At 42.0% G+C, this 22,546-nt stretch overlaps 1 long non-coding RNA gene across 2 annotated transcripts in view; it reads right to left on the reverse strand.

The window, feature by feature from the left end:
* Positions 1–22,546, reverse strand: part of LOC108387463 (uncharacterized) — an 81,325-nt gene that overhangs the window by 17,676 nt on the left and 41,103 nt on the right. The gene's annotated exons all lie outside the window — the stretch shown is intronic.

Consider the following 22,546-nt stretch of genomic DNA (forward strand, 5'->3'; position numbering starts at 1 on the left):
TTGGCAATGTCTGGAGATACTTGTCACAATTTCTGGGGGTTGCTATTGACATCTGGCAGATAGAGGTGAGGGATACTGTTCAACATGTCAGAACAAAGAATGGTCCAGCCCCAATGTCAACGGTACTGAGATAAGGAAACTCTGCTCTATAAAGAACGATCATTTCTGTGTGTAGGTTTGTTGGAAAGACTAACAAGTGCACAAATGTGTTAGTTCCTTCCTTTCTACAGGGAAGCCTCATTTTAGCTCAAGATGAGATTCGAGCAACATGCCAGGAATAGAACTGAGATGCGGTGGTGACTGTAGTGGGTCAGGGGCTCTTGTCCTGCCTCTGCCACCAGCTGACTGAGTGGCCTTGAGGTTGCCTTGCTCTTCTCTAGGCCTCCGTTTCCTGCTCAGTAAAATTCACTGAAGATCACTTTATCCTCTCACCAATAAGATTCCTTTAGTCTAATTTCATTTTACTGTGGAAAAGCCCAACTAGCTTTGCTGATGCCAGACATGTGAATTCAGTGTAGATGTGATGGGAATCAAGACCACGTACTCTTTAAGACTTTATAGGCGACACTAATCTCAATCATTGCAGAGACAATATTATTTGTGATTTACTTTCCTGAATAGGATAAGGGCCATTTTGGAGGCATCCAGTTGGACATCTATAGGATCTTAGGCCACAGGCGAAAGGAGAAATGTGAGAGTCATTCCAATTACCAAGCATGCCTATCCTAATTATACACTTAGGAGCTTAAAGGAATGATGTGATAGTCCCTGGACACAGTGAATGAACTGTGAGTCAGACCAGAGCCAGGACTTCATTTATGATTTGACCCTCAAGAGATCCCCATTCTAAAATGAGAGCCAAGGTGGCACTTTAGGTCCTAGGGATCGAGATTAACTCAAGCCCTTTGTCCACCACTTCTTGAAATGATTGAATCTTCTCCTTTCTCCAGTAGGGATCATCCACATAAATGGTCCTAGGTCCATCTAGGCAAGGACTGGGGGAATCAGTACCATACACAAATGACACACCAGCTGCTTACCCTTAGATACCAGCTGCTCCTGCTATCAATGGTTCCAAGACTGAGAACTTTCCCAATTCCAAAAACTGGACAAGGGATCACAACTTGGTTGCACAAGTTAAGCAATACCTTTCCTGCCTGCTTTTTTATTTCACCCCACGAGAATTATGCGCAGGGCTCCCTGGAAGCAGCTCTTGCTTGCTGCTTGTTCCAGTAAGCGTGACCACCTTGCTGCCAACAGCCAGGCGCTGCCAGTGTGCCTTTCTTATTTCGGTGCCCTATCATCCCCACTGCTATCAAATTCCGGTTCTGTAGCCAGTCCTGCAAACACTCTCAGCCCCAAGGGACAGAAAACACCCATCAGTGAGTTTCTCAGTGACGCTGGTGCCTTCTCACCAGTGCATTCTTTACTCTTCTGTCTAGCATAATAGTTGCTTTGGGGGAAGAGGATTTGTCTACCTGCTCATTTTGCTGTGCTGAAAGTAAATCTTCCTAAGTATCATCCTCAGTAACTGTAAAGCCCACTCTGAGTAGAATGGACAAGTAGCCCGATTCTGGGTCAGCTAGCCTGGCTCACAGTCACATGCAGTTCTCTGTGAGCCAAAATACAGATTTGACAAATGGAAGAGAAGGCCTATCAGATTTAGTGGTTTTGAAGGATATCAGTTTACAACTCCACTTTTGTTCATACTTCTGGCCTGGGAGCGCGCTTCCCTTTGGGACGGACGGGTCCAATAGCAGACGCCCCTCAGTGGCTCTTGACTCAGCTGTGAGTTCCCCATCTTTCCTGTTCTGAGGCCAGACTGACAAGTAAGATTGGTCTCAGGCTTCTGTCCGGGAGGATGGACACACCCTGACTCAGAAGCTCCTTGTCACCCCATCAGTGCTCCCCTCTTCCCACCCTCAACCATCAGGGCTTGGCCTGCCACCCCGAGGACACTGTGTCAGCATGCGGACCGAACCTTGAGATGTGCCACAGTGACCCGGCTCAGACCCAGTCAGAAGACTGGAGGATCTATTCTTTGGAAGACAACATTTGACTAGAAGTAGAAGCCCACAACCAGAACATTTATTTGACAGACAGCTGGCATTGCCTAAACCGTTCCTGACTGATGCATTGTTTACTAAAATAGAATTAACAGCTCCCCTAAACCTAGCACGGATTAGCTTCTACCTCTTCTAAGGTGAAAAATAATAACAGTATTCTGTACAAAATTTTTCAAGTATAACCTGAGAACTGCCTTACCTTTTTAATCCCCACCCACAAAGTAACTAAACATAAATAGAATTTTTGAATTTCTATAGAGCACAGAGACTATACTAGTGATTCTCAATGTAGTTCAGTTAATTAAAATTCCCTGATTTTTTAAATTTAAAAATATTTCTAAATTTACATTATCACTTAATATCTTATTTAAAGTATCTTTAAAATCACTCAATCATTTTACACTTTTATCCAGCACAACTCTGTAGCTTATAATCATTTGCCATTTCTTTTTCACTTGAACTATTAAGCAGATACCATAGAGAATCATAACATTTGTCCTGAATATCTTTTTTTATTTGTTATACCTTTGAAGTTCTGAATTAATACGAGTAAGGCTTTAACTAATAATGGATCAAAGCTTCTATTACCCTCAATTTTTTTTACTGTGTAAAAATAGCATTTCATACTTTAAATTAAACAATTAAGACATTTGCTTTAGATGTTGATTGCAGTTTTCAAGAATTATAATTTATTAATATTATTCATTTAAATAGAGTTTACCTATATAAATCAATTCTCTCTTTTGAAATGCTACCTTGTTAATAAATGAATGTCAAGCTTGTATACAGCTGTGTACAGGAAGGAGAAAAAATATTTACACTCAGTGACATTAACAGATAGATATGGTAGTAGCCTCCTTCCACATGCCATCATTCAAATAGCTGTTTCCCATGGACTCCAAGCTAAGGGGAAAAAAATGCATTGGCCACCAAGATAAATTTCAGTTGTATCAAGACTGCACAGTAGCAGAAAGATTGGCAAAGTCCCAACTGAGCTTGGCATGTGGGATAGTAGGGTGGCTGAAATGGCTGCAAAAGGACCCAGGGCTTGGCAGCAGCCACCCAACCCCAGCAGCCAGAGGGGCTCAGTGCAAGGAATCCTGGGGGCTGGTGTGGAGGTGTGGCAACAGGACGGGCCCTTTCTGCTCCACCTCTGAGCTGAGGGTCAGTGATAACGAAGTCAAACACAGGTTGCACATAGTGGGCAGAGTTCTGTAAACTCAAGATTATCATGTTGAATCATGATGACATATCTCCCCATTCTTTAAAAATATTCTAATGGGTGGAACTTAGTAAATATTGCTAAGAGCTATACAGCCGGGCAAACCTGCAACTTCTCAGACATGTCCTTACTCGCTGCTGTGGGGTGTTCCTCAAATAGTTTACTCAGAGGGCCGCTGAGCACGGCAGGAACAGGAGCCATTTACCCCTCACTTAAAGAACATAGATGATTATCAAATACAGGAGATACTTAAAAATAACAAACCATCCAGCCAACTGTCTCCTCACTCATTCTATTGGCATCATGATCAGCCTCTGTTTTTCTCTGCTTCTCACCCACTCTCTCTCTCTGATGATATCTTAAAGGACCTGGTATCAAAATGCCTTCAGGCAGCAGCCCACTTGGACACAGCAGCAGTACTGGCTAGGGAAATAACATGATGACTGCATATGCTCAGCCATCGGCTCTCCTGTGAGAAGGGTCGCATGTGTGGTGTTGGAAATCCCTGCACGGCCCTGGGTTGGTACATTTGGAGAGGGTGGGGCTGGGCACCGATGTACTCTCTCCTAGGCAGGTCTCCAAGCCCGTCCTTCAGGAGGTAGAGGGCAAGGAAAGCCCAGGAGAACCATTTCTTATTTATTCTCTATGCATTGTAAGAGTTGAAAAACAGAATATTCCATAAGAAGAAAAAGAAAATTGAAATGAAGTGAGGCAGTGTAAGAGTAAGGGTGTGTTGAGAACAGCCTTCTCTCCTGGAATGAGTGCAGAAATCTGCTCAGACTTTGACATCTTCCAGTCGGCCTCTTCTGGAGCTGATTTTTAAGAGGTAAGGGAAATAACTAGTTTGGACTCCTTCTCCAGGAAACCAATGCCTCTCACACTATGGGTCATGTTATGAGCACTGTGAAGGTAGCACTCTGAACATAGTCCCTAAAGTCACTATTGTCTCCACTTGTAAATCCCTCTGTTCCTCCAAATCCTAAAAAACCTGTAACACAATTGTGATGGAGCCAGCAGCTATTTAGCATCTTTTGAGAGAAAGGAGCTGGACCAATGAGGCCACCAGATCTTTTTCTGTTTCCTCATCCCAGCAGCCTAGGAAGTTCACCCCTGTGCTATCTCAAGACATCAAAGCACTGCTGACATGTGAGTTCTGTGTCTAATGTGAAAATAGCAAACTCCCCCCTAACTTTTTAAGTTTCCAAAAATTTGTGGAAAACATAAGACTTTTATGAAGTCCTATTTTGTAGGACATAATGGAATGACTTTCTGAGAACTCTAGAGGAAAAGAAAGGAAAGATCACCCAGGGGGAAATAGGATTCGGTTTTCTCTCTCCTCTCTCTCTTCTTCCTTCCTTCCTTCTATCCTAACAAGAAATACACACATCTGAAATATGATGACCCATCATATGACCCTGGAAACCTATCTTTCTAAAATGATGACACACTCTTTGCCAAATCAGATACCATTTTCACAAAAACTGCTGAGGTTGTGACCTGACACTGTGAATACGATATAATCAAGTTTCTTATTCATCCCCCGAGCTTCGGCAATGGTACACACTTTCATCAGCTGTTACTGAGGGCAGGCTCCTAAATGCTTCTTAGGAATACCTCATCTGATCGCCACAGCAATGCTCCAGGTGAGCACTGCTTTGGTCCCATTTACAGGTGAGGAAGTCAAAAGTCAGAGAGACAGAATGGTTTCTCTGAAGTGACATGGGTAGCGGGAATTACAACCCACATTGCCTAACTCCAAGAGCTAAGCTTTGAACCACGTTCTTTATTGCTTGTGCTTTATACACAAACCCTGGCTAAAAACCTTGACATTACCAGGTATGCAAGGGGATGCTGAGAAGTTCACCCTGGCTGGATGCAAGAATTAAGCAAGATTAATCTGAGTATTACTAATGATAAGGACAACTAGGGTCCAGCAATGAGGGAGGCCTTCAGGGAGGAAGAGGAGTTGCAGGTGTCCTCAAAGAACTGTGTCACTTAATAACAGAGGATGTTCTAAACATGGAACAGAATCAGCAACACCATGGATTGGTAATGATCAGGGAACACAGAGTGGATGACAAAGAGGGTCTTCCCCTGAGACAGAGAATGGACATGGATGATGAGCAGGGCATGTTACCAGATGAACTGGCAGGGCCCTGGATCACAGGTGATGGAGTCTGGATCTGACAGCATGAGCAATGCAACCACTGTAGTTTCATTCACTCAGTAATTGTTTACTGAGGGCTTCTACATGCAGGCCTAGCGCTGGTATGGGTAGAGCAGTGAACAAGCCACACTAAGTTCCCATCCTCATGACTTCACATTCAAGAAAGGGAAGAAGATGGGCATTAAAGAAGCTTACTACAGCAAAGGGGATTCGCCTTCCATTGACGTTCTATTTCTAGAGACATTTGTCTTCCATTTTACTACATCTCCAAACAGCGATGGCCAAAGATTTCAGTTTCAATCATCAATTTCAGCTCTGCCTTCCACACATCAGATCCCATATCTCTCCCAAGCTTAAAAATTACATTGTATTTGCTGGGAGCAAATCGTGAAATCATTCAGTAAATGCTGTTCATTTTACAGATGAAGAAACTGAAGGCCCAATGAGGTGGCTTGGTTGGCCTAAAGTCTCACGGAACACTGGTGGCAGAATCAGATTCACTTCCAGGTCTACTCCTATCTCAGCCAAGGCTCTTATGGTGCCAGCTGCCTCCTGGTCATGTGCTTTGCTGTCTGTGCTTCTGATCTTTCTCTTCTGAAAAACTCCCAGCGAGAAGGATGACTGCCAGTATACGACATTCCCAGCTCCCTGGGACAGAGCAGAGCTCCTGCCCTTCAGCTAGCAAGATTGGGGAAGGCACTATCAATAGAGGACACAGTTTATAGCCTCCCTGCTTGGAAACCAGAAAACGATACAGCCCAGAAGAAATAGGGACAGCAGTTCCTATTTAAATAGGTGGAGAATGCTTTCCTAAAAGACAAAAGTCCTCTAGTGATGCGAATGATCATTTCTCCATTTACCTGTTTGACAAACAGGAATTTTTATACAAAAGGCTTATATAGAAAAGCCACAAACAACAACCCCTGGCATTATGTTCTGGAAATGCACTGGAAAATCTGGAGGAGGTACAAAACAAGCCGAGTGGCAGGACGCAGTGAGTCTTGGTCTCAACGTTCAACAGAGTCACACAGACACCTGAAGTTGCCACCATGCAGGACCAAGAAAGCATCTGTATTCTTACTGTTCCCAGTGCAGAGGAAACACAGGGGTCTGAAGGGAGCAGTTTAAAAGTTGACTCTTGATCCAGGACTACATAAACACCCAAGTGAAATAGGTAGCCCAAGGCAGGCGCTACACAACAGGCATTATCTAGAGTCAAACCTTTTGGGTCCATTGCTGGTGGATGGCTTGTTCTTTGGCCTGACTTCAGTGGCCTCCTATCTCTACTTCTGGTTTCAGAAAACCAAAAAGAGCTTCTTCCCCAGAGGCTAAGTGCCCATCTACTTCTTCATAGACTCAGAATTAGGCTCTGTGTTTTGGAATCAAGAATATCAGTGAAATTCTCAAATATTCTTGCTTGACAAGATCTTCAACTCAAAAAGGGCCTGAAAACTGGCCTGCTAGAATAAAAGCCCTGACATTTGCAAGCTCATAGTTTATTGCTTCTTCTCCAGTTGGCCTGTTGAAAGATATATTACAGGGGGAATAAAAACAACACATTACCCTCAGCAGATTATTATTTATTGAATAATACCATGTCTTTTAACACTTCTCTTAAGAAATAGCTTACTGCCTGTGAGTCCTTTTATTGTTCTATATACCTAAGGTAGCCTACACACCTCTAAACCTTCAAGAGCAAAGCCCATGATTTCACAGACCTAAAAATGTTTATTTTCTCTTAGCCAATAGCTTATGCTTGGGTTTATGCCAATTCTATATTAGAGTCACACTGGTTATAATGAAGCATAAAGTTCAGAGTAATAGAATGTGGAAAGTTGAAAGAAGCCTAGGGCCCATTTAGACCAATCCCTTTCTTTATCAAAGGAGTTCTCTGATCCAGAGAGGTCAAGAGTTGACTATAAGACACCTTGGCTGGTTGAAGGCACAGGTAACATTTGATGCTATGTCTTCTGATCCCCAACCTTCTAAGGCTTTTGCCTAGAAGTCACACTGCCTTGAGGCCAGAAGTTGATACTTACTGAACAAATAAAAAAGCAGTTAAAAAAATGCAAGTACTGTCCTTTGACAAATGCTTGCATTTTCTTTGGACCAATTTTCTTTGAAATTATCCTTAAGTATACCCAGAAATAAATTTTAAATACAGCCCAATGATTCTTCCAAGGAATTCAAAGTCCTGTCTTGATTACAAGAATATTATTATCTAAGTGAGAAGAAGTGACATTTTGAGTTTCTTTAAAAAGGAGATGTAATAGGAAACCATAAAATTATACTTTATCATATGTCTTTCTTGTTTGAGAAAGCTTAGTGACTGAAAAAAGGTACTACTTAAGAGATGCAGGCAAAATTCTATGTCATCTCAGCTAAGCAGGGGAAGAAGAAGAAAAGTGAGCTACAAAACAAAACCAAAGCCTTTTCAGACAGAGTCTAAATGTCTAAACTCTGCCCTGTTAGCTGAGCTCCTGGGTGGACAGGTGTAATTGCCATCCCTCCATCTGCAGAGCGCGTGACCAGAAGGCTCTGGGGAAACAAGAATTTTAAATGTGATCATTTCGGGGCCAGGAGGTTGACACCATCAGTTACTGTGCCTGGTCTGGCATTTGGGGCACAGTGTGGGACTTCAGTGAGGCCTGTTTCCTGAGAATGAAAGCTTGTCTTTTGTAAGTGACACAGGGGACCACCTGCAGATGATGTTTATAAGCCCACCAACAGAGACTGACTGATCTTACAATGGGACCCTGTAATGTAAACACTTCATTGTTCCACAAATGAGTATGTTTGTTAGCTGAGCTCTGCCGGGTCCTCATATATGCTTGGATCTATATATATGCTGAGGTCCTCTAAGAGCAGTCGGGGGGGGGGGGGGGGAGGGGGGGAGTTACAATGGGAAGACGCTAGCTACTCACACAGAAATAGAGCCTTGTTCATTTTAAGACACATTAGTATTAACTTTATTCACATAAAAATGACATTTTAACTCCAGAGTTGTTTGTAACCTCTCTAGATATCTAAGATTAAAATTAAGGCAGAACTCAGAGCTCTGAATTTCCTACTTTAGGAGTTAAATCTATTTCAGCAGGGATTTTGGCATGCATTGCAAGTGTGTGTGTGTACACGTCCCTTTGAGGTTTGCTTATGTGTTAGCCTTAATTTAAAAAGGACACACCCAGGGGAATTTTATGAGGTGGCATGCTATAATGTAGAAGTTAGAAAGGGAATAAATATTTTCCCAGTAATAGCAAGCAGGCAAAACTAAGTATGAGGAAAGAGAGAGAGAGAGAAAACAAAGAAAGGGAGGGAGGGAGGGAGAGAGAGGAAGGAAGGAAAGAAAAAGAAGGAAGGAAGGAAGGAAGGGAGGGAGGGAGAGAGGGGGGAGAGGAGAGGACAGGAGAGGAAAAGAAAATTGGGAAGAACAGCCTTTGCTTATCTGAGAAAAGCACTCATAAATACTGTTGTTTTACGTGTCTGAACACATCCCAGCAGAGTTTTTTGGGGGTGGGGAGAATCAGTTGCTTTGCCTAATACAAGAACCCATTCAGTGCTCATTAGGCCTCCAAAAAAATCATTTGGTGTAGATGCAATTTGAAAACAGTACTGGCTTCTAAACCAAATAGATGTCAGTTTTAGATCAATTTAGAGCTGAGTTATTTCCAGAAGGGGCAGGAAAGAAAACAAGCCCCTCAGCTGTGTCCAGGCACCTTCAGGAGAGGTGCTCTTAGCAGTGGAGAGAGAGGGGTGCTTCCAGTGAAATGGAATTACCCTGTATTTGGGAATAAACAAACTCTACTGGCATTGAGATTTATGACCGCTGGGACTGCCTGTGGGAGCATGTATAGCTGATACTACAAACTGTTTTCTTGTTGTAGCCATAACAAAACTACTTCAGGTGATTACACATCTACAAACTGGAAAATAAACTACGATAGAGGTCTCCCTTCACACTGCATCAAAGGCTCTAGGACCGCATTTGGAACAGGAAGGAGAGCAACGCAATGGGCTGACTCACCACTGGTGCCTTTCCAGTGTTTGAAAAGCTCTTCTTTTTCCTGCCTCAAAATTATAATAATAGAGAAGAGGAACATCAATTTTGAAAAGAGAGGGAGAAGAATTACTTTATCAAAAAATACAGATTTTGGAATAATTTTCAGTCTGAGAGTAGTTTTTCAAAATGAAATTCGGTTTTAAATGGGCTGATGATCTATGGATGTTTTTTGGAGACTGGCTGAAACCCAGCAATCAGCAGCTGAGTTCCTTAAGCTTGGATCTTTAATCATAATGAGAAGAACAGGAACTAAACTAGAGCAGGACATACGGATGCATCTGTGGACATACTGTCTGAATTCATCTCACCTTTACAGGGTGGAATATACTAACCTCCTGACATGAGAATGAGGAGAGCTGACTGAAGCAGGAAGCTAAAAACAACTCAAAACACACTGCCAAGCAGCATGAGAGGCCATCCGCAGGCGTGTTGGATGCCATGTGAAGAGACCTGATTACAGGAAGAATGTATATACGGTTGGGGACTTATGACTGTTTGACTTAGGATTTTTTTACTTCACTGCGGTGCAAAAGCAATATGCATTCGGAAGCAACCATACTTCAAATGTTGAATTTGGTTCTTTTCCTGGCTAGCGATACGCGGTGTTATCCTCACTGGTGATGCTGGGGTCAGGCAGCGAGCCGCAGCTCCCGGTCAGCCATGTGATCCCCAGGGTCAAGAACCCATACGCTTAACAATCCATCTGTCTCCATACAACCATTCTATTGTTCACTTTTGGTACAGGATTCAACAAATTACAGGAGATATTCAGCACCATTATAAAATAGGCTTTGTGTAAGGTGATTTTGCGCAGCTGTAAGCTAATGTAAGTATTCTGAGCACACTAAAGATAGGTCAGGCTAAGCCATGATGGTCCATAGGTTAGGTGTATTCAATGCACTTTCTCATCTTTTGATATTTTCAGCTTACCATGGTATTTATGAGACATAAAGTAATTGTAAGATGAGGAAGATCTGAAGTTGACCCCAAAAGAGTTGCAGCTGAAAGAGACCTTGGGGCCTGGAGTTCCTGGTTCTTAGCATTCCTTAGACAGACTCATTCTTGAAACACAATTCAGAGGAGAGAAGGCCTTGGGAAAGTAGATGAAAGCTACAGGGCAATGAAGGAGGTCCTGAGTTGGGTGCGGCCTTTGCAGTCTCTTGTGTCCCCTGGGTCTTGCCCAAAGCCTGAAATACGGTAGGAATTAACTAAGTATTTGTTGCATGAATGAATGAATGTCGTGGACAATACAAAAACATCGTTCAATGGTCAATACAATTAAGAGCTTATGATCAAGTTAAAGAGAAAAGTGACACAAAGTTAAGAAGAAGTGGAAGTGTTCCCTTTGCCTGTATGCCACCTCCTTCTCAGGAAACCTGCCACACCTATGCCTCTGCTTAGGGCGCGGCCCCCAACCTCTGGGCTCTGTTTCAGAAAATACCACCCACTTCTACAGCAAGCTCGCTGGACTCAAGGAAGGCCTTGGATACAAGGCAAGGCTGTGGCCTAGCCCTAAAAGCTTCCTCCCCAAATGGGGCCTATCGGACTCTGTTCTCAATAATTTGAATTAGAAAACAGTGAGATAATTTAGTAGCAGATACTGGGGGTAGAAGCTGAAAGGATGGGGAGAAAGGCCACAACCAGTCAACACCAGGAGGATTCCAGGGTTAACAGGAAGTTAAAATTATGAGAAAATTGAGTACATTTTGAGAGATGTGCAGATTAAGTCACTGATAGCAGCCAAACTATAAAAACACACACACAAAAAGAGAGACGGTGCTTGAATCGTGGTGGTGAAGGTGGTGCTCTGGGCTGATGAACCAGAAGCTCCTGCGGAAGAGGGTTCTGGAACTGCTCTGGGCTCAAATGACTTTCCAGGCTCAGTTTCCATAAAGTCAAGTTTTACTGTGGTAAATGGCATAGTCTCTCAGCACAGAAAAAGAAAACTAAATCTGAAATGATCAGAATGGTTTTAAATGAATCATATTGGAAAAGCGAAAAGTAAGAAAGAGAAAAGGAAAAAACATTGCCAAACAAAGCGTATTATATTAGCAGAAGCAGAAGCCTAGTGGCAGAAAGGCAGCCCTCCCACGGGAGAAGGGGAGGCTGCATGTGGCCTTAGCTTTCTGCCTTCAGACCCAGGCCTGAACTTTGCTGACTGGCTTTGCATCACTGGACTACATTTCCAAGGGTCCCCGCCCCTAAGGCTCTCAGGTAAGTTTGGTCAATGGGAGGTTTTGTTGGGAACTCGGAGGGCAGGAGGAAGGGAAAAAGTAAGGTATTTCTTCCCCTCTTTCTGATTTAGGCAGTATCTCTAGTAGCATCTGCATCTCTAAATAACCAAAAGAAAAGTGATTTAGTGTCAGTTAAAATTCTTCAGAAATTAGGTGGTAAGAAACAAAAGGTCGTTAAATATCCAGAGTTGGTTGAAGTATGGAAGAAGACCCTTGCTTCCACTGGTGAAAATGCTCATCGGTCCCACCATTTTGAAGGACAATATCCTTGAAATTTTGAAGGGATATTTGTAGTATCCACGATAATTTCAGAGTTGCAGACCTTTGATCTGAGCAATTAGAAATCTAGGGACCAAGAGTTTAAGAATCTGGGAATCTGGAAATTTATCCAGAGTCTAGGAATCGATCTCACAAGTAACAGTTTTACATCCACAGTTATGCAAGGTGAAAGATTAGAAAAAAATATAGTTTTCCATTCATAGGGAAATCTTAAAATGAATGATGATATATCTGTACTATGGAATATGGAATATTTTAATCCTCTGAAAAGCAGAAAGTAGATTATTTGTTCTGATATGGGAAACACCGATACTCTGGCATATGGAAAGGCAGGAAGCAGACATTGCACATACTGTCTGTGGTCTCACTCTGTAAAGGTGGGAGCAGACAGTTATTTGCCTGCCTGGTAGCCGGGGTCTCACTGACAGTGTTTCCATGTACTCAGGGATATGACCTGAATAATCCAGGACAATGACACTAATCCCAGGGATTGGATTAATAATGGGCTAATGACCCAATCCAGGCCACTGAGACCTGAGAAGTCTGCTAGGCAGCTTCTGAGAAAGACTTTTTCTCCAATAAAGAGAAACAGCAAAGGACTGTCTCTCTTCTCCCATGCAATGTCTAATATATGACTAAATGGCTAGAACTGGCCTGCATGAAGAAGCCAAGCACAAAACTCACATACACAGAAGGTGGGTAAGACGCGGAAGCAATCTGAGTCCTACATGACACTGCAGAGCTACTGAATTACTACAGAGCAAACCTAGCTCGGGACTTCTTACTAGGTGAGGCCGTGCACTTTCTCTACTGCCAAAGAGTTATTAAGTCTAGGTTTTGTTTTGCTAGCAGTCAAAGCATCCTGACAAATACTGTGTGTATCACATGGATACATAACATGTAGTATGTTTACATAGGATGCCCATGTGTGCTTGCAAATACAAGAGAAAGCCTAGAAGGCAGAGCCACCAAACTGTTTGCAGTGACCAGCTCTCCCTGTGACGGACCCTAGAGCCATCAGGGACGCCTTGGCCCCCACACTGGCCGCTGCCTCTCAGTGTCCACAGCTGGCTCCTCTGCCTTCCTCTGCTGGACCTTCAGGATATCTCTGAATGTTTCCTTGGCCCTCCTAGTGTCTAAGGAGCAAGGCCAGAAAAGGAGTTCAGATGTGGGAACAAGGCAACTTTCACTTTTTATACATTTTTTCTTTCAATATCTTTTTGCAATAAAGGTATATTACATTTGCAAATAAAGATGAGGGAATATCTAAACAACCCTGACCTCTCTTATGTCTTCTGCCAGTGACCTCATAGCTAGATTACATGCAGTTTAGCTCTGGCCCTGAGCAGACTACAGGACCATGAATGAATGCTACAGAGATGTGGATGCAGGGCATACCATGGGGTCAGTGGACCCAGGTTCTCATGCTCTGGTAATATTGAGTTGTCCTAACCTCCCTGGCTGTCAGATTTTTCATCACTTCCTGGAATAGCAATTGTGGTCCACTTCCACAATGTAAAATCCATCATCTTCATTGTCATTGCTATGGTCTGCATACCTGTGTCCCCTCAAAATTCATTATGTTGGATTCTTAATACCCGATGTGACAGTATTAAGGAGGTGGAGCCGTTGGGAGGTGATTAGTTCATGGAAGTAGAGCTCTCCTGAATGGGATTAATGCCCTTTATAAACAAGACTTCAGAGAGCTACCTAGTCCCTTCTACCACATGAAGAAACGATGAGAAGTCTGTGACCTGGAAGAGGGCCCTCTGCAGAACCAACCGTGCTGGCACCCTGACCTTGGGCCTCAGCCTCCAGAACCATAAGAAATTAATTTCTCTTGTTGATAACCTACCCTGGCTCTGCTATTTTGTCACAGCAGCCCAAATTGACTAAGACAGTCATCATCATCAACTTTGACTTTTTGAAGCCATCATCACTGTTGGAAAGGGAAAAACCGAGTCATGTGGTTTACCAATTCAAATCCAGAGTTTCAATGCACTGGCCAACTTCCCATTCTGCTCAGAGTGGAAGACAATTTCTCACCATTGCCATCTCCTCTTTCACTCTGAACAGGGCAGTCAACCACTTTGTCTGAGAAAATGAAGCTACCAGCGCCACAAATGCAAGCCTGCAGGCTCTTTTCCATTCAGAAGGCCAAGTTTTTGTCAGTTCATCTCGCTCTTGGCAGGGTCAACATTTTCTTCTTTGAAAATATTCTAGGATGTGAGCCACATGAGTCCTTCTACATCTCCAGTTACAATAAACGTTATTTTGTGCAAGAAAAGGATAGCCCTCATTTTTTTTGTATCTTCTTAGTAAGAGTTTAAATTGTTGCTGACTCACACCAATTAATCCTACTGAAGGAAAAAGTCATCATTTTAAAAAACAAACTCAGATCTACATTCAATTGTTACAAAATGCGAGGTAATTAAATTAGCGGTATCAAAACAAACGTACACTGACAACCTATAAGGTATTGCTCCCTCCGCTTCTTGGGTCAAAAGACACAGAGAAAGATGAACAAGGTGCCTTGCTAAAACACAGTGCCCAACACTGGATTTGAATTAAAGCAATAGTGATAAAAGTCAAAATCTTAGTTTACATAATATCATAAACTCTTAGAGATGACAGATATTGTAAGATTATTTTCCAAGCAATTTGTTTGTGGATCTCTTTTATGGTAATCAAACTTAGACCACCATGATTCAATGGGCTTCCATCATGCAGTTCAAGAACTCGTACAGCCTCCCCTAGAAACCCAGTTCCCTTCCTGAAACACCTGGAACAGAAAATTCTCCATAGCTGCCCAGATCCTCAAGGCTCAGATTTAGCCAATTTCTCTTCTCAAACCTAAATGGCCTCACCATTCATCCTGCTGGAAGCAACTGAATAATTACTCCCCACATTTCTTCATTCATTAATTTATCATCACAATTGATCAAGTTGCTTCTCTGCACCAGGAGCTGTGGGCAAGAGGCTTGGGGCATAAGAGGATGAGGCAGCCCTGTACTGCCACTGCAAGGTACCTGAGAGCAGGAAGGGAAGTGCCCCAAACAATGAGGAAGTGGGGAAGAGGGGTGGGCAGAGAAGACTTGAGCCTTTTGGTTGAGCCTTGAAGAATAAATATTCAGTGCCTAACAAATTGAAATCATTCCTGCATCCCTTTTCAGGTGAGCCTGTTTCTTCCCACCTCTGCCTGCAGAAGGGATTCCCTCTCCCATTGTCTGGATGTGCTAAACCTTCTTTAGATTTTGTTATTGCTTTGGGGGCATGAATCTCACTTCCCAATAGGCTATCGCATCTTCAGGCTGGGAATCCTGTAACCTATTGCTTTGTAACCCTCACCACATTCAGCTGTAACACTGGGGGGAAAATATTTTCCCAGCTAGGGGCAAAATACCTTTGAAACCTAAATAAGTCAAAGGGAGAAATAAAGTGGGAGAAACCCATTATTGCTCATAAGCAGTTGTCCGCTTCTGTTCGCCCATGTCTCTCACAACCCGGCTACAAAAAGGGAACACACCAAACCTCTCCAGTCCAGATATGCTCTCACTCCCCCTTGTAATTACCTATTGCTATGGAGATGGACTACTTCTCTCCACCCCTTGGAAACACCTATTGATATGGAGATGCACTAAGACCAGGCAAGAGATTCTGGAAATACTGCAATTTTACTGAAGCCCACCCCTCCAGAAATCTTGCCTCAAAATCTACTCACTTCCCATCTTCTGCAATGGTTCCTATGCAAGAAAACTGGTGCACTGTAACTACACTAAGAACATACAATAACAGCAGCAATAAAATCATGATAACCCCCAAGCCAGAGGATTCAGCTAAGTTCAAAGTCCTATGCAGATTTAGTCCACAGCTAACCCATTCCACAGGCAGTCAACAGCTGAATGGGTAGGGAGTTCAGAGCAATCATGCAGCAGCTCCACCCAGGGCGCAGGTCCAGGCCACGGGAACTGTAGAAGAAAATAATCTTAAGGGAGATAAGAAACCTGTTTTAAAGACACCAGCATAGGCAAATCTTGTCCATCAGGTAGGAAGCATGCAAGAGAGGGTCCTGTGATAGGACAGTGGCAGGAATGAGATCTCATTCTGGCCTACAATACCAGACTTTCACACCCCTCCCTATGGGAGCTACAAATGGGTCAATATATACAGCTGTGGGAGATACAAGCACTGGCCATAAAAATAAAATTTCCCATAAGATGCTCTTACTTCCTGGATGCTTTGGGTACACTACCATGACCTTTGGGGGCCACTCTGCTATTACTCCAGGAATACACATGAAGCCAACTTCCAGGCTTTTTCCCCAAGGTGCCAGAAGGGCCAGCTTTCACTGGTCCATGTGTCAAAATGTCCAGGGCCATGTCCACTCAACAAAGTCCCCAGGGTTTAATGCAGTAGGGGCTGGCAGCAGGATGCTGCTCTGCTGGCCATATCCTGGCTTCAATAACTCTTTCGTTTGCACATACAGTTGTATAGGAGAGGCAGCAATGTGGGTTGGCATGTCAACAGGGCTCAGGCTCTTTTTCAGGGCTTCTCATTCAAACGCCACAGCACTGTCCATAAGCCAACTGACCAGACCTTTGGTGTCTGACTTCAGACCAAATTTCAACCATTGTACCTCTCTATTATGCCTGCCCAGTAGGGTTATATGGTACATGAAACTTCCACTTTATTCCTAATTGCTGCACCCATTCTTTTCTTTACTTAATTTTTCATTTTTTTTATTATGGTATCATTAATATACAATCACATCAGCAACATGGTGGTGACTAAAGTCCCGCCATTATCAAGTTCCCACCACATACCCCATTACAGTCACTGTCCATCAGCATAGTAATATGCTATAGAGTCACTATTTGTGTTCTCTGTTTTATGTCATCCCTGTGCCTGGTCCTCCACATATGTGTGCTAATTGTAATGCCCCTTAAACCCCTTATTCCTCCCTTCCCACCCACCCTCCCGAGTCCCTTTTCTTTTGATAACTGTTGGTCCATTCTTGGGTTCTGTGAGTCTGCTTCTGTTTGTTCCTTTATTTTTTGCTTTGTTGTTAAACTCTGCAAATGAGTGAAATCATACAGTACTTGTCTTTCTCTGCATGGCTTATTTCACTGAGCATAATACCCTCTAGCCCCCCCCAGGTTGCTGCAAATGGTAGAATTTGTTTTCTTCTTATGACTGAATAATATTCCATTGTGTATATGTACCACCTCTTCTTTATCCATTCATCTACTTATGGACACTTAGGTTGCTTCCACTTCTTGTTGTAAATAGTGTTGTGATAAACATAGGGGTGCATATGTCTTTTGGAATCTGGGCTCCTACATTCTTAGGGATAAATTCCTAGGACTGGAATTCCTGGGTCAAATGGTATTTCTATTTTTAGTCTTTTGAGGAACCTCCATACTGCTTTCCACAATGGTTGAACTAATTTACATTCTCACCCGCAGTGTAGGAGAGTTCCCCTTTCTCCACATCCTCACCAACATTTGTTGTTGTTTGTCTTTTGGATGGTGGCCATCCTAACTGATATGAGGTGATATCTCATTGTGGTTTTAATTTGCATTTCTCTGATGATTAGCAATGTGGAGCATCTTTTTATGTGCCCACTGGCTATCTGAATTTCTTCTTTGGAGAACTGTCTGCTCAAATCCTATGCCTATTTTTAATTGGATTATTTGCTTTTTGTTTGCTGAGGCACGTGAGCTCTTTATATATTTTGGATGTCAACCCTTTATTGGATATCATTTATGAATATATTCTCCCATACTGTAGGATGCCTTTTTGTTTGATGGATGGTGTCCTTTGCTGTACAGAAGCTTTTTAGCTTAATGTAGTCCCATTTGTTCATTTTTGCTTTGGTTTCCCTTGCCTGGGGAGATATGCTCATGAAAAGGTTGCTCATGTTTATATTCAAGAGAGTTTTGCCTCTGTTTTCTTCTAAGAGTTTTATGGTTCCATGACTTACATTCAGGTATTTGATCCATTTCGAGTTTACTTTTGTGTATGGAGTTAGTAATCTAGTTTCATTTTCTTACACGTAGCTATCCAATTTTGCCAACACCAGCTGTTGAAGAGGCTGTCATTTCCCCATTGTATGTCCATGGCTCCTTTATCATATATTAATTGACTGTATATGTTTGGGTTAATATTTGGACTCTCTATTCTGTTCCACTGGTCTGTGCATCTGTTCTTGTGCCACAACCAAATTATCTTGATTACTGTGGCTTTGTCGTAGAGCTTGAAGTTGGGAAGTGAGATCCTCCCTGCTTTATTCTACCTTCTCAGGATTGCTTTGGCTATTTGGAGTTTTTTTGTGGTTCCATATAAATTTTAGAACTATTTGTTCCTGTTTGTTGAAGAATAGTGTTGGTATTTTGATAGGGATTGCATTGAATCTATAGATTGCTTTAAGTGGGAAGGCCATTTTGATAATATTAATTCTTCATCCCCAAGAGCAAGGGATGAATTTCCATTTATTAGTGTCCTCTTAAATTTCTCTTAAGAGTGTGTTATAGTTTTCAGGGTAAAGGTCTTTCACTTCCTTGGTTAGGTTTATTCCTAGATATTTTATTCTTTTTGATGCAACTGTGAATGGAATTGTTTTCCTGATTTCTCTTTCTGTTAGTTCATCGTTAGTGTATAGGAATGCAACAGATTTCTGTGTATTAATTTTGTATCCTGCAACTTTGCTAAATTCTGATATTAGTTCTAGTAGTTTTAGAGTGGATTCTTTAAGGATTTTTATGTACAATATCATGTCATCTACAAACAGTGACAGTTGTACTTCTTCCTTACCAAACTGTATGCCTTTTATTTCTTTGTGTTGTCTGATTGCCGTGGCTAGGACCTCCAGTACTATGTTGAATAAAAGTGGGGAGAGTGGGCATCCTTGTCTTGTTCCTGATCTTAGAGGAAAAGCTTTCAGCTTTTCACTGTTAAGTATGATGTTGGCTGTGGGTTTGTCATATATGGCTTTTATTATGTTGAGGTACTTGCCTTCCATACTCATTTTGTTGAGAGTTTTTATCATGAATGGGTGTTGAATTTTGTCGAATGCTTTTTCAGCATCTATGGAGATGATTATGTGCTTTTTGTACTTCTTTTTATTGATATAGTGGATGATGTTGATGGATTTTCAAATGCTGTACCATCCTTGCATCCCTGATATAAATCCCACTTGATCATGGTGTATGATCCTCTTGATGTATTTTTGAATTCAGTTTGCTAATATTTTGCTGAGTATTTTTGCATCTATGTTCATCAGGGATATTGGTCTGTAGTTTTCTTTTTTTGTGGTGTTTTTGCCTGTTTTCGGTATTAGAGTGATGCTGGCTTCATAGAATGAGTTCGGAAATATTCCCTACTCTTCTATTTTTTGGAAAACTTTAAGAAGAATGGGCATTACGTCTTCTCTAAATGTCTGATAAAATTAAGTGGTGAATCCATCTGGTCCGCGAGTTTTCTTGGGTAGTTTTTTGAATACCGATTCAATTTCATTGCTGGTAATTGGTCTGTTCAGATTTTCTGTTTCTGCCTGGGTCAGTCCTGGAAGGTTCTATTTTTCTAGAAAGTTGTCCATTTCTTCTAAGTTATCCAGTTTGTTACCATGTAATTTTTCATAGTATTCTCTAATAATTCGTTGTATTTCTGTGTTGTCTGTAGTGATTTTTCCTTTCTCATTTCTGATTCTGTTTATGTGTGTAGATTCTCCTTTTTTCTTGATAAGTCTGGCTAGGAGTTTACCTATTTTGTTTATTTTATCAAAGAACCAGCTCTTGGTTTCATTAAATTTTTCTATTGTTTTATTCTTCTCAATTTTATTGATTTCTTCTCTGATCTTTATTATGTCTCTCCTTCTACTGACTTTGGGCCTCATTTGTTCTTCTTTTTCCAGTTTCAGTAACTATGAATTAAGACTATTCATAATCTTATGTAATGTCTTTCTTTGTCTCTTATGACTTTCTTTGTTTTGAAGTCTATTTTGTCCGATACAAGTACTGCAACATGTGCTCTTTTCTCCCAATTGTTTACATGAAGTATCTTTTTCTATCCCCTCACTTTTAGTCTGTGAATGTTTTTGGGTATGAAGTGAGTCTCTTGTAGGCAGCATATATATATGGGTCTTGCTTTTTCATCCACTCTGTAACTCTGTGTCTTTTGATTGCTGCATTCAGTCCATTTACATTTAGGGTGATTATCGATAGATAGGTACTTATTGCCATTGCAGGCTTTGGATTTGTGGTTACCAAAGGTTCAAGGATAGCTTCTTTACTATCTAATGGTCTAACTTAACCTCACTTATTATGCTATTATAAACACAGTCTGATGATTCTTTTTTCTCTCCCTTCTTTTTCTTCCTCCTTTATTCTTTATATCTTAGTTGTCTTATTCTGTACTCTTTTGTATCCCTTGACTGACTTTGTGGATAGCTGATTTAATTTTGCATTTGGTTAGTATTTAGTCAGTCTACTTACTTTGCTGTGGTTTTATTTTCTCTGGTGACAGCTATTTAGCCTTAGGCATACTTCCATCTAGAGCAGTCCCTTATAAATACACTGTGGAGATGCTTTGTGGGAGGTAAATTCAATCTACTTTTGCTTATTTGGGAATTGTTTAATCCCTCCTTCATATTTAAATGATAATCTTGCTGGATAGAGTATTCTTGGTTTGAGTCCCTTCTGTTTCATTGCATTGAGTATATCATGCCACTCCCTTCTGGCCTGTAAGGTTTCTGCTGAGAAGTCTGATGATAGCCTGATAGGTTTTCCTTTGCAAGTGATTTTTTTTTTCTCTCTGGCTGCTTTTAATACTCTGTCTTCGTCTTCGATCTTTGCCATTTTAATTATTATATGTCTTGCTGTTGTCCTCCTTGGGTCCCTTGTGTTGGGAGATCTGTCGACTTCCATGGCCTGAGAGATTATTACCTTCCCCAGATGGGGGAAGTTTTTAGCAATGATTTCTTCAAAGACATTTTTTATCCCTTTTTCTCTTTCTTTTTTTTTCTGGTACCCCTGTAATGTGAATGTTGTTCTGTTTGGATAAGTCGCACAGTTCTCTTAATATTCTTTCATTCCTAGAGATCCTTTTAGCTCTCTCTGCCTCAGCTTCTCTGTATTCCTGTTCTCTGAATTCTATTCCGTTAAGTCTCCTCCACTTCATCTAATCTGCTTTTAAATCCCTCTATTGTTTGTTTCATTTCTGTTATCTCCCTCCCAAATTTGTCCCTTAGCTCTTGAATATTTTTCTGTAGCTCCATCAGCATGCTTATGACTTTTTTTTTTGAGAGGGCATCTCTCATATTTATTGATCAAATGATTGTTAACAACAATAAAATTCTGTATAGGGGACTCGATGCACAATCATTAATCAACCCCAAGCCTAATTCTCAACAGTCTCCAATCTTCTGAAGCGTAATGAACAAGTTCTTACATGGTGAACAAGTTCTTACATAGTGAATAAGTTCTTACATGGTGAACAGTGCAAGGGCAGTCATATCACAGAAACTTTCAGTTTTGATCACGCATCATGAACTATAAACAATCAAGTCAGATATGATTATTCATTTGATTTTTATACTTGATTTATATGCTTATGACTTTTATTTTGAATTTTCTTTCAGGAAGATTGGTCATTTCAGTCTCACTGAGCCCTCTTTCTGGTGTTTGAGGGATTTTGGAGTGAACAAGTTTCTTGTGCCTTTTCATGGTCGTGGAGTGATGGGAGTGGTCACAGGCGAGTGGTGCATGTGTCATCTGGGAGAACAAAGACCCTTCCTGCTTGCCGGTCACTGTGCCTGTCTCTGCTCTCTGTGCCAGCTAATCATGCACAGGGAGTGGCCTCTGGATTAACCCCATAAACTGCTGTGGGTGGCGCAGCCTTCAGGATGGCCTAGGGTGATGGCAGGGGTCACAGGGGAGTGGCACGTGTGTCTGCCATGAGTACAAAGCCTTTTCATGGCTCCCAGTCTCAGCACCTGTCTCTGCTGTCTGTGCTGGTTAAGGTTTGCAGGGAGCAGCTTCTGGGTTAATCCCCTTAGCTGCATGGGCCTGGCGATCCTTGGGATGACCTAGGACACTTGTGGGGGTTTCAGGCCAGCAGCACGTGTCTGCCACAAGGAAAAAGCCCCTTTTTGCCTCCCAGTCTCTGCATCCATCTCCACTGTCTGTGCCAGTCAACCACACAGAGGGAGCAGCCTCTGGGTCTGGACCAGTTAGCGCCTTGAAGGGAGAAGCCTCTGCGTTAAGATGTGCAGTTGCTCTAGGCAGGGTTGCCCTCTGACCGGTCTTCATTAATGGCAGGGACAGCCAGTATGCATGCAGGTGCTGGCGTAGAGGAAGGAACAGCAGGCTGCTTATCATGGTGAGGGGCCTCAGAGCTGCATTGCCAACAAGGGGAATAGCATGCCTGAAGGTCCTTAAAGTTCCCAGCCAACTAGGCTGAGTGTGTGTGGGTAAAATTGTAACATCTCAAGAGTATCTCACCTGGCTTTAGTGCATTTGC

This window comes from Manis javanica, chromosome 16 (assembly GCF_040802235.1).
Source record: "Manis javanica isolate MJ-LG chromosome 16, MJ_LKY, whole genome shotgun sequence".
Classification (NCBI taxonomy): domain Eukaryota; kingdom Metazoa; phylum Chordata; class Mammalia; order Pholidota; family Manidae; genus Manis; species Manis javanica.